This window comes from Alligator mississippiensis, chromosome 2, assembly GCF_030867095.1.
Source record: "Alligator mississippiensis isolate rAllMis1 chromosome 2, rAllMis1, whole genome shotgun sequence".
NCBI lineage: Eukaryota > Metazoa > Chordata > Crocodylia > Alligatoridae > Alligator > Alligator mississippiensis.
Window position 1 is genome coordinate 226,837,867 of NC_081825.1, and position 12,542 is coordinate 226,850,408.

Sequence of the window (12,542 nt, forward strand, 5' to 3'; positions counted from 1 at the left end):
GCTATAAACAGTGAAAAGTACATGAAATATTTAAAATGCTATAATACTAGTAGGGGTGCTCAAACACAGGAACAGAAAAGTACTTGTGCTTTAGCATGATAAGTGCCACCCATACAGAGAAAAACCTAAACTAAGAAAAAAAGCTCAGACTAATCCAAAATTAGCCTATATTTATTTAAAATGTTAATACGTTGGAGGCACAAGCTGCCCACCGTATGCTCAGACCCACCATACACCAGAATACAAAACTTCCCCGCTACGTGCAAGTTATTGTCCCCAGTGGGATTTTTTTTTTTAAAGCAGTCACTATAGCAAACAAAAGTCCATTGTCAAGCTCAGTGCTTGGGCCCAAACAAGCATACAGGGATTAAAAAACAAAAAAAACAAACCAAAAAGATGACAAAAAAACCCCAAGCCTCACATCTACAGTGGTAAAGATATAAAATGAACAGAGAATCACTATTACTGACAATAAAAAGGGTGGGGGCATGTGTTTTAGCAGATACTGTATTTTGAGAGCTAAACAAAGCATATTGTAGCATGTGACTGAAATGTGATGACATCTGTACACCAATGAAAACAAAAGCCATCACTTTCCTCTGGCAACCCTTCTCCATCCCAAGATTTAGGAACTTGGCAATCCCTCCACGTTGAAGCACACTGGTACCCCAACCTGCATGTAACCTCATCTGGTGACACTTGAAGGAGCAGAAGTTGAATGAAGGGCTCTACATGCCGATCCAGTAGGAATCTGTCTGCAACCCTAACTAACAGTACAGTCCCACAAGTGCCCACCTCACTGCCCAGGGAGAAAGGGACCCATCAGCAGCGATGAAAGGAGCAAAAGAAAAAAAAAAGCAAAGAAGGACCAAATGGCAGAGTCCCACACAAGAGCACCACTCCTCCTACACAAGCACAGAGATGGGAGAGGAAAAGCTCAGCTCATCACTGCAAACACGTGCCAGAGTCGGAGTGTGACGTCCCAGGGGCCTCCTTGCACCGAGCCTGCACCTGGGCAGAAAGGGCAGCAGGGCTGGGGGAGAAGAGGAGGGGAACAGCGAGAGGGAGACTAAAGAAGAACAAGTGGCATAAGAGCCAGGGACGCTGTCAGCTCTGCTCTGGCCACAAAGACAAATTAAAAAGAAAAGGGGAGGAAAAAAAAAAAGAGGAGAGAGGAGAGGAGAAGAGAGGCCGGCGCTGGGCTGGGAGGGCCGGGAGGCAGCGGAGCAGCATCCTGGCGGGGCTGGTGGGGAAACTTCCCCGAGCAGCGGAGCAGGAGGGAGTCGCAGCGGCGGGGGAGGAGGGGGAGGCCTGGAAATCACCAGCGCGGTGGAGGGGCCGGGATGCGCGACGCGGGGGGGCCCAGCGCCCCCCGCCCCCAGGCTGTCACCTCCCCCGGCCCCTCCTCCCGCCGGCAAGTAACCGCGGGGCCGCGCCGCGCCGCGCCGGGCCGGGCCTGAAGTTGCGGGCTGCAAGTTGGATGCGGAGTGGCGGGGCGGCCCCCCGCGCCCTGACCCCGGCCCGGCCGCGCCGTGGAGTGAGGGGACTGGAGGGAGGGAGGAGAGGGGAGGAGCCGCGGGCGGGATACTGCACCCTGCTGCTGCCGCCGACGGGGCCGGGTCGGGCCGGGCCGAGCGGAGGACGGGTCCCGCGGGGCTGGTGCGGGGCCGCCGCCGAGGCCCGCGCCCGCCCGCACTTTCTCTCTTCGGCGCGGGGGGCGGAAGATGGTGGGTCCCTCGCCCGCTCCCTCCGCCGCCGCCGCCTCGTCCGCCGCCGCCGGGGCCGGGCTCTGGGCCGCGCTGAGCCGCCGGGGCCGGGCCGGGCCGGGCCGGGGGGGCCGCGCTCAGCGGCGGGGGAGCGGGTGTGACACAAAAACAAGCCGCGAAGCTGAACTCTTCTTCGATCCCATTCACCCGGCCCGGCCGCACCACCGCTCACCGGGATCCCTCCGCCGCCGCCGGCCCCCTCCCAGCGCGCTCCAACGGCCTCCCCGCCGCCGCCTGCCGGCTCTGGGAGCGCGCGGCTCTCGCTGCTGCCTCGCCTCGGCCCGGCCCGGCCCGGCCCGGCCCCGCGCGCTCGGCCTCCGGGGAGCGGGAGCGGTGCCGCCGCACCCGGGGGGGCCGGGGGGAGAGGGCGCGCGGAGCCGCGGGCACGCGCGCGCGCGGGACGCCGAGGAGCGGGGACTACTTGCCGTGTCGGTGCGGCGAATTTATTTCCCTTTGCCTAAGGAGCGGGCGGTGCTGCGGCACCCATTGCCTAGGGAAAGAGCCCGGATGTGAAGTGAGTGAAACTAAAGTCGAGTGAAGTAGGGCAGCAAACTCTGGCGGAGCGGCGGCGGCGGCGGGGGGGGGCGCGGGCGGGGGCGCACAGGAAGCGGATGCCCGGGCCGAGGGGAGACGCCGGCGCCCCCCGCGCGCAGGAAGCGGCCGGGCCGGGCCGGGCCCCCCCGCCCGGCGGCTGCACAGGAAGTGGCGGGGCTGGGAGACCCCCGCGCGGCTCGGCTCGGCTCGGCTCGGCAGTGGGGGTAACCTCCTTACCCCCCCCGGGGGGCACAGGAAGTTAATGCAACAGGGCAGCGGGGGACGGCGCGCAGCGTCGCCCGGGGGGGACGGCCCGCTGCAAGGGGAGCCGGCCAGACCCTGCTCTGCCGCGGGGGTCGGGCGTGTGCGGGTGGGAGGAGCTGGCGGCAGGGACAGCACCATCCCGGTGCAGGAGGCTTTGCTAATGCACCAGCGGGGCGGGAGCCGGGCGGGCATTTCTGCCTCCTGAAGCAAAGGGGCTGCTCTGGGGAGCGATCCCCTTACAGCCCGGCGCCGGCCCTTTCGGAGCTCCTCGGCTGCCCTAGTGTTCTTCCCCTGTCCTCCAGCTCTGCCCTCGCTGCGGTCGGGCTTATTTATTGAGTCGTTGGCGCTGCCACATCCCGCGCCGGCTGCCTCTGCCCCTGGGATTCAGACTGCTCCGCCGCCGGGCGCCGAGACCAGCGGCGAGGTGGGAAGAGGAGAAGTTAGTTCGGGTTAAGTTGTGCGGGGGGCGACCGCCGCCCGTGTGACCGCGGGAGCCCGAGGCAGGGATTCGGGTTGGATCGGGCAGAGACTGCCCCCCCTGGCTGTGATGCCTCCCGGACCTGCCCACGTCCATCACCGCAGGGCAGGGGCTGGGCAGTGCCTGGCTGCTGACGGTGGGGCTCCTCCATGCTACACCAATACCAAGAAGAATCAGCCCATGACATCTGAGTGGTGATGTCCTGTAGCATCCTAGAAAATGAGGCTGGAAGGGACCTCAGAAGCTCACCTAGCTCTACCCCCTGCTCAAAGCAGAACCATCCCCAGCTAAAACTTTGTTACCACTGATAGGGCAAACTGTGCCCACCCATAGCCAAGGTCTGTAAAGTTATCCTCTTTGTTTAACCCTCATCTGAGTCATCTTTGCTGAATCAGTGGGCTATTAAACACTGCAGGGTTTGCATTAACATTGGCCCTCAGTTTGAGAAGCAAGTCCAAGAGGTGGCTCCTCTTTTAGAAAAAAAAAGGGTAAGCGGGGGTTATGCAGGGGCATTTATTTTAAATGTGCACAACTGGGGAAGAAAAGTAAATGTGTGTACAATCTCTGTAGAGGTTTCAGGAAGCCAGGATGAACTCAGGATGTTGTGAAACTAAGTCCATGAAGCAGTCCTGATGAGTAACTCAGGGACTCCTTGTAATTGGGTGGTAATATACAATTTTATCATCTAGAGAATTCTTATGTGTTCAAAGTGAATGGGGATTTACAGCCAGGGATGCTCTCAGAACTGGCTCAAAATTGGGTGCCAAGGTATCATTTATTTAATTAACTGTTAATTTTCCAGTTCTTTTCAGTCAGCTCCTCAGGTTGCCAAGTCCTTGTGATTTAACTCAGAGACTTGCAAGACTTGGTGTTTTTGTGGAAACCCTAGCTAGCTTCTATAATTCTGGGAGAAACTTGGCTTTTTTTTTTCTTTAAATAAGTTTATAATCTGGGGAGGTTGTGCAGATGGACTTGAAAATATACCCTAAAGGTTTAGAAAAAAACCCCAGCAAATAAAAAGCAACCTAAATTTGTTATTTTATGAACAAAAATAAATCATTCTTTTTTTAGCCAAACTCTTGATTTTGGGGGACCAAATCTTATCTCTGTCTGCTATCTGGTAACAGGTAAACCAGTACAGCCTGTTCCATGGTCAAGTTGTTGGTGACTAAACCAGCTCTCCCACCTGAGCTAGCCTGGGTGAGGAGCGTGTGTGGACACCCAGCAGGACCTTAGAGAGTCAAAAGGTAGATGAGCTCCCTGTGAGCCAACAGCCATCTATACCTGAAGAGGACATAAATGCCACCAGGTCACTTTGCCCAAAGAATCACCAATGATGCAAAGCAACTCAATTAACCTCATACCAGATTGGTTGAGGCCTGGGTTTACAACAAGGGCAGGCAATTATTTTGGGCAGAGGGCCGCTTACTGAGTTTTGGCAAGCCATCAAATAGCCTAGTGGGCTGCTTCTGGCCTGCGGGCCGCATTTTGCCCACCCCTGGTCTACAACAACTGTGTCCAAACATAGAGCAGAATTGGATTGAGAGGAGAGGAGGGTTGTTACAGCATCTAAGGCACCCCAACAGTTGCAGCAGCCTTCGGACTGACTTGATATGATTTGTAACAGTAGGATTGTTGAAACTAAAAATCCATTAAAATCTAGAACACGCCAGGCCATGATAATTGGAAACTTGCAATTTTGGGGTGTCTTACGGGTTAACAGGCATGAGCATGTGACACACAAAATTATTGCTAGACATTGTAGTGTGTGGTCTGAAATGTCTTAGTAAGATGAGTGTATTCTTTGTTTTAAGCAGACAAGGTTCCTTGGGTGAATTTGATATCTTTTATTAGACCAACCCAAATGGCTGGAGAATAATTATTAAGCAAGCTTTCGGGTTCAAAAACCCTTCATCAGGCTAAGGAAGTTACAGCAGTTGGTGTGTGCTCTTCCTGGATGTTTTAATGAACTGCTGAAACTTCCTTAGCCTGACGAAGGGTTTTTGAACCCGAAAGCTTGCTTAATAACTGTTCTCCAACTATTTGGGTTTGGTCTAATAAAAGATATCAAATTCACCCAAGGAACCTTGTCTTCGTTGTTTTAATAAACTCCACCCAATCTACTTAGGGGTAACACTGGACCATACACTTAGTTCCAAAAAGCACGTATTAAATACCAAAGCCAAGGTCAGCCCAGAAAACAACATTCTGCATCAGCTAGCAAATTCCAAATGGGGAGCACATCCATCCCCTCTATGCACTACCCCCTTAGTGCTTTATTTCTCTGTGACTAAATATGCCTGTACCACCTGCGGACAATCAAGTCACAGTAAACTTATCGACACCCCCCTAAATGATGCATGCAGAATTATAACAGGCTGCCTAAAACCCACCCCTGTTCCCTGCCTATACTCACTATCTGGCATAGTGCCCCCTTATATCAGAGGGAAAGTAGCAAGCAACACTGACAGGTACAAGAATCAGACAGCTACCACCTGCTATATGGGCTATATGGACATCAACCAGCACACTGTTGTCTGTCATCGAGAAACAGCTTTATGTCTTCTACTATACCACTGACCACATCACCACAATCAGCCAGAACTATCTTCTGCCAAAAAGAATTGGGGAAGCTAGGTGACAACGCTGTTGAATGGAGCAAGCAAGGAAATGCCCCCAGTGGGTATCCGACTCCAATTCCAAATGGCGCACAGAGTGGAGCCTGAACAGGTTGAGAGTGGGTCTTGGCAGATGCAACTTTCTAATGAAATCATGGGGCCTCTATCCAACTGACGAATGTGTTTGTCAGGATAAGCAAACCATGGGTCATCTCCTGAGATGCCCTGTAGCACCACAATGTACCCCACAAGATTTGGCAGCACCAACACCTGAAGCAGTGGTTTGTGCAGAATTTTGGGAGCAGACCATGTAGAAGGTTGTATGGGAGACATGACAACAAAGATCTCCATCAGTTATAATTCATCCATCAGTATATTTTTATGTTATATACTTTTATTTTTAGCTTATGCTATCCAAGTGCTAACCATCGAACATAACAGTTAACATTGTGATTCTTGATTGCATTGTAGCTTGCTCTTAGAGAGTCATAGAATCATGAAACATTAGGATTGGAAGGGACCTCAGGAGGTCATCCAGTCCAAAGCAGAACCATCCTCATTTATATCATCCCAGCCAAGGCTTTGTCTAGCCAGGTCTTAAAAATCTCCAGGGATGGAGATTGCACCACCTCCTTCAGTAACCTGTTCCAATCCTTTACTATCCTCCTTATGAGAAAGTTTTTCCTAATATCTAACCTAAACTGCCCTTCCTGTAATTCTTGTCCTCTCCTAAATTGACTCTTTCAACTTCTTTGGCCTGAACTGAGATTTCTAATGGGGCAGAAGGCACCCAGCACCCCTTGACAATGAATTTTGAGTTTACTTCTAAGTTCATCTGAAAATCCACACCTTGATTTTCACATTTGACCTGCACTGATATCATGCTCGGAAGCCTGCGTATTGGAACAGCAGCTTTTATTTAATACATATATTTTAATGAACATATAGTTTCTACCTTATAGTCAAATTTTTACAAAGGCTTTTGCAAAAAAGTGACCTAGTATATACACTCTGAAAATGACCAGGCTTGGGCTCATCTGACACTGCTTGATTTTATTTTTTAATTCACTATCACGGATACCACAAAATGAATACCAGAGTAGATGTGTTTAATTTTTCTGGATTAATCTTTTTTATAAAAAGTGGGTAGGAAAAAGATAGAGTGATAGTGGTGATACATATGCAATCAGCTGATTTATACTAGCTCCTCACTGGAATATGCAATTTGAATAAGTTTTTATTTTAGGAATGGATGAGCTCTATTTAATTAATAGCATTGGATAAAATCCAACAAAAATAAGATAGGAAGATCACTGATAACTCTTGACATTGACACAGTTGGTCATATTTAGTACCTTAATGTATATCTAGAGAATAATCTTCAGCTCCCAACAGTCTGTTTAAGGAAATCTGACCGTTCTGTATTCATAACCTCAACGGTGTAAACATAGTGTCAATACATACTGACTATCATATTAAGAATTTAAATTGTTTTAAAAATTCGTAATCATGTCATTCCTGTAATTTAAAAATTAAATGAGCTAATCAACCTCATTACTAGATAGTCTTATTTACATATCGGAAGTAGAGTCTTCCATGGATATATGAGCATGATTCCCAGTAGCATTGATAGTGGCTTCATGCATGCAGTAAGGGCTCCCTGGTATCCAACTAAATGCTTACATTTGCTGATTGTCTGGGAGTGCTCTCTCCGCATACAGGCACCTAGGGTATTTTCTTTGCATTGGTCTCATTCTGATCTGCAGCAGTCACCCAAGTAAACATGTATCAGAAAGAAAAAAAAAAAAGCCAAGGCTTTTATGGCTCTTTTCTCTTAGTGCACAAACAGTGCTTTTTTTTTTTCAAAGTATGCAATGTTATTGCTGTTCATTAGAATTCATACTTCAATTCATACAAATACTATACTTTCTGTGGTAAACTTCAAAGAGATAAAATGATCAGCTAAATCCATTTCCAAATATATTTCCTAAAATATATGGGCCTGATCCAAAGCCTGTTGAAGTTGGTGGCAAGACTACCATTTACTTCAATGAGCTCTAGAAGAGAATCTATGTGCATACCTGCTGCAACAACACTGCTTTTCACGTTAACATGCTATCTCATGAGGCTGCGAGAAACCAAAAGGATTCGAAGGCAAAACCCCCACTAAAAGTTTGAACCATCAGTACAGAAGCATGTCTGAAAATGTATTGCTAGTTATAATGCATTTTATTATAAGCATTTACCATTTTTAATCATAAAAATTACGTAATCCCATACTCATGTTTCTCCAGCCTCCTACAATCCAAGATAGTAATGGAATAGTGTGACTCATTTGGAACACACAGTTATTGCCGAAAGTAATCTTGTACCAAACCTTGTTAAAAGAGTTGGCAATGAAGTAAAACTGAGGTTCCCAGACTGTGGACCATTTTGAACTAGCATTGTCGATGGAAAGCTGACTAATCACATGGCAGTGTCTGTCTTCCTAGTTTCCATTGATTAAGCTGCATAAAAAGAAGCTAGAAAAGTAAAAGTCATGTATTTGATGCCAGCTGGCAGGATTGTTAAGTAACTGTGAATGGAACTGGAGGTGGTGAATGTAACCATGACTGGGAAAAGAAGTAACCAAAAAGCTATCTCTACAGACATATTCTGCCCTAAGAAACATTTTAAGAACCTATGGATTTTTCCATCTCTATTTTATGTGTAAGACTGTCTCCCCAGGATCCATGCAGAGAGTTCCTTCTGTTTACAAAACTTCCCCACCCCCTTCACTATAACATACATGTATTTCTCAGTGTCTGTATATGACTAGGAGCTGGGGTGGACCCAGGATTTCCCAAAGCAGGGGAGCAAAAGCAGGAACCCACACTGCAGGGTTGGCTGCACACCACTGCTGCCAGCCTCCTCTGCCCTCATCAGTGTGGGCAGATGGAGCCATGGGAGCCAATGGGACCTTTTTAGGTTCCTAAAGCAGGTGAAAATCTCCCCTTCCCTTCACTTTCCTGCACGGAGGAATGCCCCCTCCTCCCTCTCCCTTCCTGCTGCTTTCTCCACTGTTCCAGGGCTGGCAAGCCTCAGATCCATCTTGGCTGGGCTCTGCTGGGGAGGGGACAGTGGACAGGAGCAACAACATGACTGGAGAATAGTGTGTGTCCCCCTCACCTTGTCCAGCCCCAGAGCAAGCATGCTGCTGCCCTTCCTGTCCTCAGCTGAGCCCAGCCCCTAAGCAGCAGAGAAAGGTAGGTGGGAGAGAAAGAGAAGGGGCAGAGAGGTAGCATGCTTTTTGAGCAGGAAGGGAAAAGGAGAGAGGATTTTTACTTATTCTAGGGACTTAAAAAAATTGCTGCACCCCCTTTGGATTCACCCCTGACTAGGCATACCTGAATGGCCTAGAAGTTGAGCCAATGTTCTACCCCTCCCCTTTCTGGCAATTATCAGTTCATGGGCACAAAAGATAAAAGTTGTCTTGCAGGGACAGTGGAGACAGGTGGAGGAAACACTAGCAATATAAGACCAGTGGAATGTGTTTGTAACTCTGTTGGATTCTCTAGAGGTGGGCAGATACATACTAGGCCTGTGCAAAGCAGCAAGTGTTCACTTCAGATTCAGATTTGGCCAATTTGGAGGGACAGTGATTCAATTTGATGATTCGAATCACTGTCCCAATTTGATTCAGCCAATTTGGATTCAGAGATTCAACGGAGATTCGGCCGTAGACTATAATGGGGGATCATTAAAATACCTATAACTTTGTCATTTTTTTTGCAGATTCAGATGAAAACAACAGGGATGGTAGTCTTCTGAGGGCATGAAGCCTGCCAAGTTTCAAGGAGATAGGTGCAGGAGTTTCTGTGAAAGCACACCTCAAACTTGAAAGCAAAACTCGTATCACTTGTGTGTGTTAAGGCAGAGCAGGATGAAAACAGCAGGGATGGTAGCCCCTCATGCGGGCATGAGGCTTTGCTGCAAGCCTTCCGAATCAATCTGGAGGCTTCTGATTCACTTGGGACCTTTTAATGGGGTTTCTGATCTGATTCAGATTCAGAGATTCGGCTGATGAATTGGTCCGTATCTTCTCCTAATTGAATCAACTACCGAAGCTTTGCACAACCCTAATATGTACATCCATGGGGGATGTGGGCCATTTCTGCTGAATGGCTATCCCAACCTTAAAGGAATGTTTTTCAGAAAATTCTAAGAGTTTTCCCCCTCATGCCCCTTCCTGCAGCTTTTTCTGAGCGAGCCTGCTGTTCAGTCTGTTATTAGTTCAACTGCAGGAGATGCCATTTATTTCTCACAGGTGATGTCAGAATATTTAGTCAATTTGGCTGAATATTCTAAGATAATTGTGCTAACAGATTCATAGATTTTAAGGTCAGAAGGGACCATTAATAAGCATCTTGTCTGACCTGTGTAACACAAAAGATTAAATTTTACCCAATAATTCTGTATCAAGCCCATAACTACGGGGAGAGCTAAAGCATTGCTTTCTTCATTAAGCTGATCTTCAATATATATGGAGTTGCACACATTATTGCATATGATGGTGGTTCAGTCCCTTCCAGAAGAAAGCAAAGGACAAACAAGATGGAGGCAGTATGACTCTTCTTAGGATATAAGAGTAATAGGGATTTTTTAGGAATATCTGAGCAATCATAAGGGAGACAGCTTATGACTCCTATGTGGTTGGCCAGGCTGACTAAACATGCTTGCAATCTTATAACCATTTAGAACAGCAATTAAAGTAGAAACTGTTTGCCAAGATTTAAAACATTCCAGGGAATAATTAGTCATTTTAAACCAGTGGTATGAAATACATCAAAGGATCAATTGCAGCTGCGTAAGTAGGAGAAAGGATGGAATCACCACACTGGTTCTGAGTTTGTTAAATAACAAAATGTCACCTAATTCAGATTCAGTTTTATCACATTGGTGAATGCTACGCCACTGCTACAAGTGGTGAGGGCATTGGTCATTGTAGCGCATCTGATTTAACATCCAGCTAACTCCACCAAATCTCACCAATAGAGTTTGATCCCTCTCCTTCATCTTCAATATGTTTGGTGGAGAGGAGGCTCTGTGCAGGAATGCAATGAATGCAAATAAAACCACTTCATATATTCTTACAGAGTCACCAACATGAAAAATGACAGCTCTTGCAGAAGATAGTTTCAATATGCAAGCAAGCACAATACTGCTTCAGTAAACCCCCCCCCCCCCCCCCCCTAAAAAGGCGGGAGACCATGCCACTAATAACCAGATTCTATTCAGGGGCAGAAAACAGTCTCAAATAAGTAAACTACATACGTGCCTAGGAATCAGACAAATGGCACAAACGGGAATGTCTGTATCTACCATATCCATATGTAGAAAAATGACAGTAATAATGAACAGTACTCCACATTCTATTATTTCATTTGTTCAGTATTGGCAACGTGCTTAGCACTGTACAAGAGACACATAAAAAAGGAAACTGCCCCAAGGTGCCTAGTTTAAAAGAGAAACACAGAAAAAGAAACCCAAGGTGTACTAAAAAATCCAGAGGGTGGTCATAATTTAGTAACTGCATTTACTGTAAATATAGCTATTGACAAAAAAATTAAAAGATTATGCCTAAAGTCATACTCCTAAATTCCCACACATTATTGGGTATCTAAGTGGTCACAGAGAAGGTGTTATAACTGAAATACATATTGTGAGTACATAAGTTAAGGAAGTTTTAGTTAGTTTTAGAGGAGACCTGTACTATAAATGTATTTGCTCATATATATAAGCATATTGTTTATTCATATTACTGCATATTTCATATTATATACATTTATATTGTTACACTTTATAAATAAATATATGTGTTTTATATACATTTCCTTTCTAATGTATTTGAATATCTTCCATTAAAAGCTTGTAATAATATTATTAAGGTTGCAAAATCAACCTCTCAGAATTGGCCATTCTACAATTAAGGTTATCTATGCATACATTTTGACGTTTAAAATATTAATTGATAATAATAGTGATATATATGCATTCATGCTTTGCAACTACAATGAATCTTTTCTACATAGCTTCCCCTTATGAACTGCACACCCAAAATAACCAAAACCTTGAAAGAACTAGGAAGCTTGTTTCTTCCACAAGTGTGTATGGAATTCATATAGTTGCGTATTAGCTTAAATTAGATCCCCTCACTGTGACTTTAAATACACTGTACTACAATAGTATGAATCTCCAATGGTTTCAGTATACTACAAAGTGCACTTTCACTTGAACCAAATCCTGTTCACAGTTGTGACATCAGTTGTGACATCAATGGGATTATTTGCACTAGTGAAGTGAGTAGGATGGTCACTAGTCAACCTGTATCATGGGGAAAATCAGAATAAGAGGATGCCACTATATTTGTATTTGCCTACAATATAAACTACTTGGGTTTGCACTATGGCTGCTTAGTTACCTGGCATCCATACTTCCTGAAAGTGGAAATATAAATAGAATGCTAATGTAAGTAGATTATACTTATATCAAAAATTATTTTAAGAAAGAACTAAGAGTATAGGTTGGATTATTTGAAGGTCCTAAGGAATTCGTTGCTCACTAATTCTGAAAAACTAAACTGGCATGCTACCCGTTTCTAAAGGCAGTGTTTCCTGGAATAAAGCAGTGAGTGGTATAAGAGAATTATGATTGATTTATGACAAATTCCCAAATTCTGGTGTGTTAAATCACTGGCTGGGCATTTGCTGGTGATTACCAGAGAGGTGTCTTGTCATCAGGTGCTAGATCATCCTTGTTTGCATCTGCTTTCATACCAGCGTGAATATCCAGACTCTTCATTGCCAAGCTGGGAACAAGGAAGAATCAACCTAACTGCCTCCA

The 12,542-nt window shown here is 46.4% G+C and overlaps 1 protein-coding gene across 16 annotated transcripts in view; it reads right to left on the reverse strand.

Moving 5' to 3' along the window:
- PHF21A (PHD finger protein 21A) overlaps window positions 1-2,000 on the reverse strand; it is a 237,721-nt gene extending 235,721 nt beyond the window's left edge. For 4 of the 16 annotated variants that reach the window (XM_059722792.1, XM_059722803.1, XM_059722790.1 and 1 more), the window contains exon 1: window positions 1,594-1,883. The gene's annotated coding sequence lies outside the window, so the exon portion shown is untranslated. Of the gene's footprint in view, window positions 1-1,593; window positions 1,885-1,938 lie in introns of those variants that run through there. The other 12 variants (XM_059722799.1, XM_059722804.1, XM_059722797.1 and 9 more) reach the window with 5 other exon arrangements.
- Window positions 2,001-12,542: the final 10,542 nt, after the last annotated feature.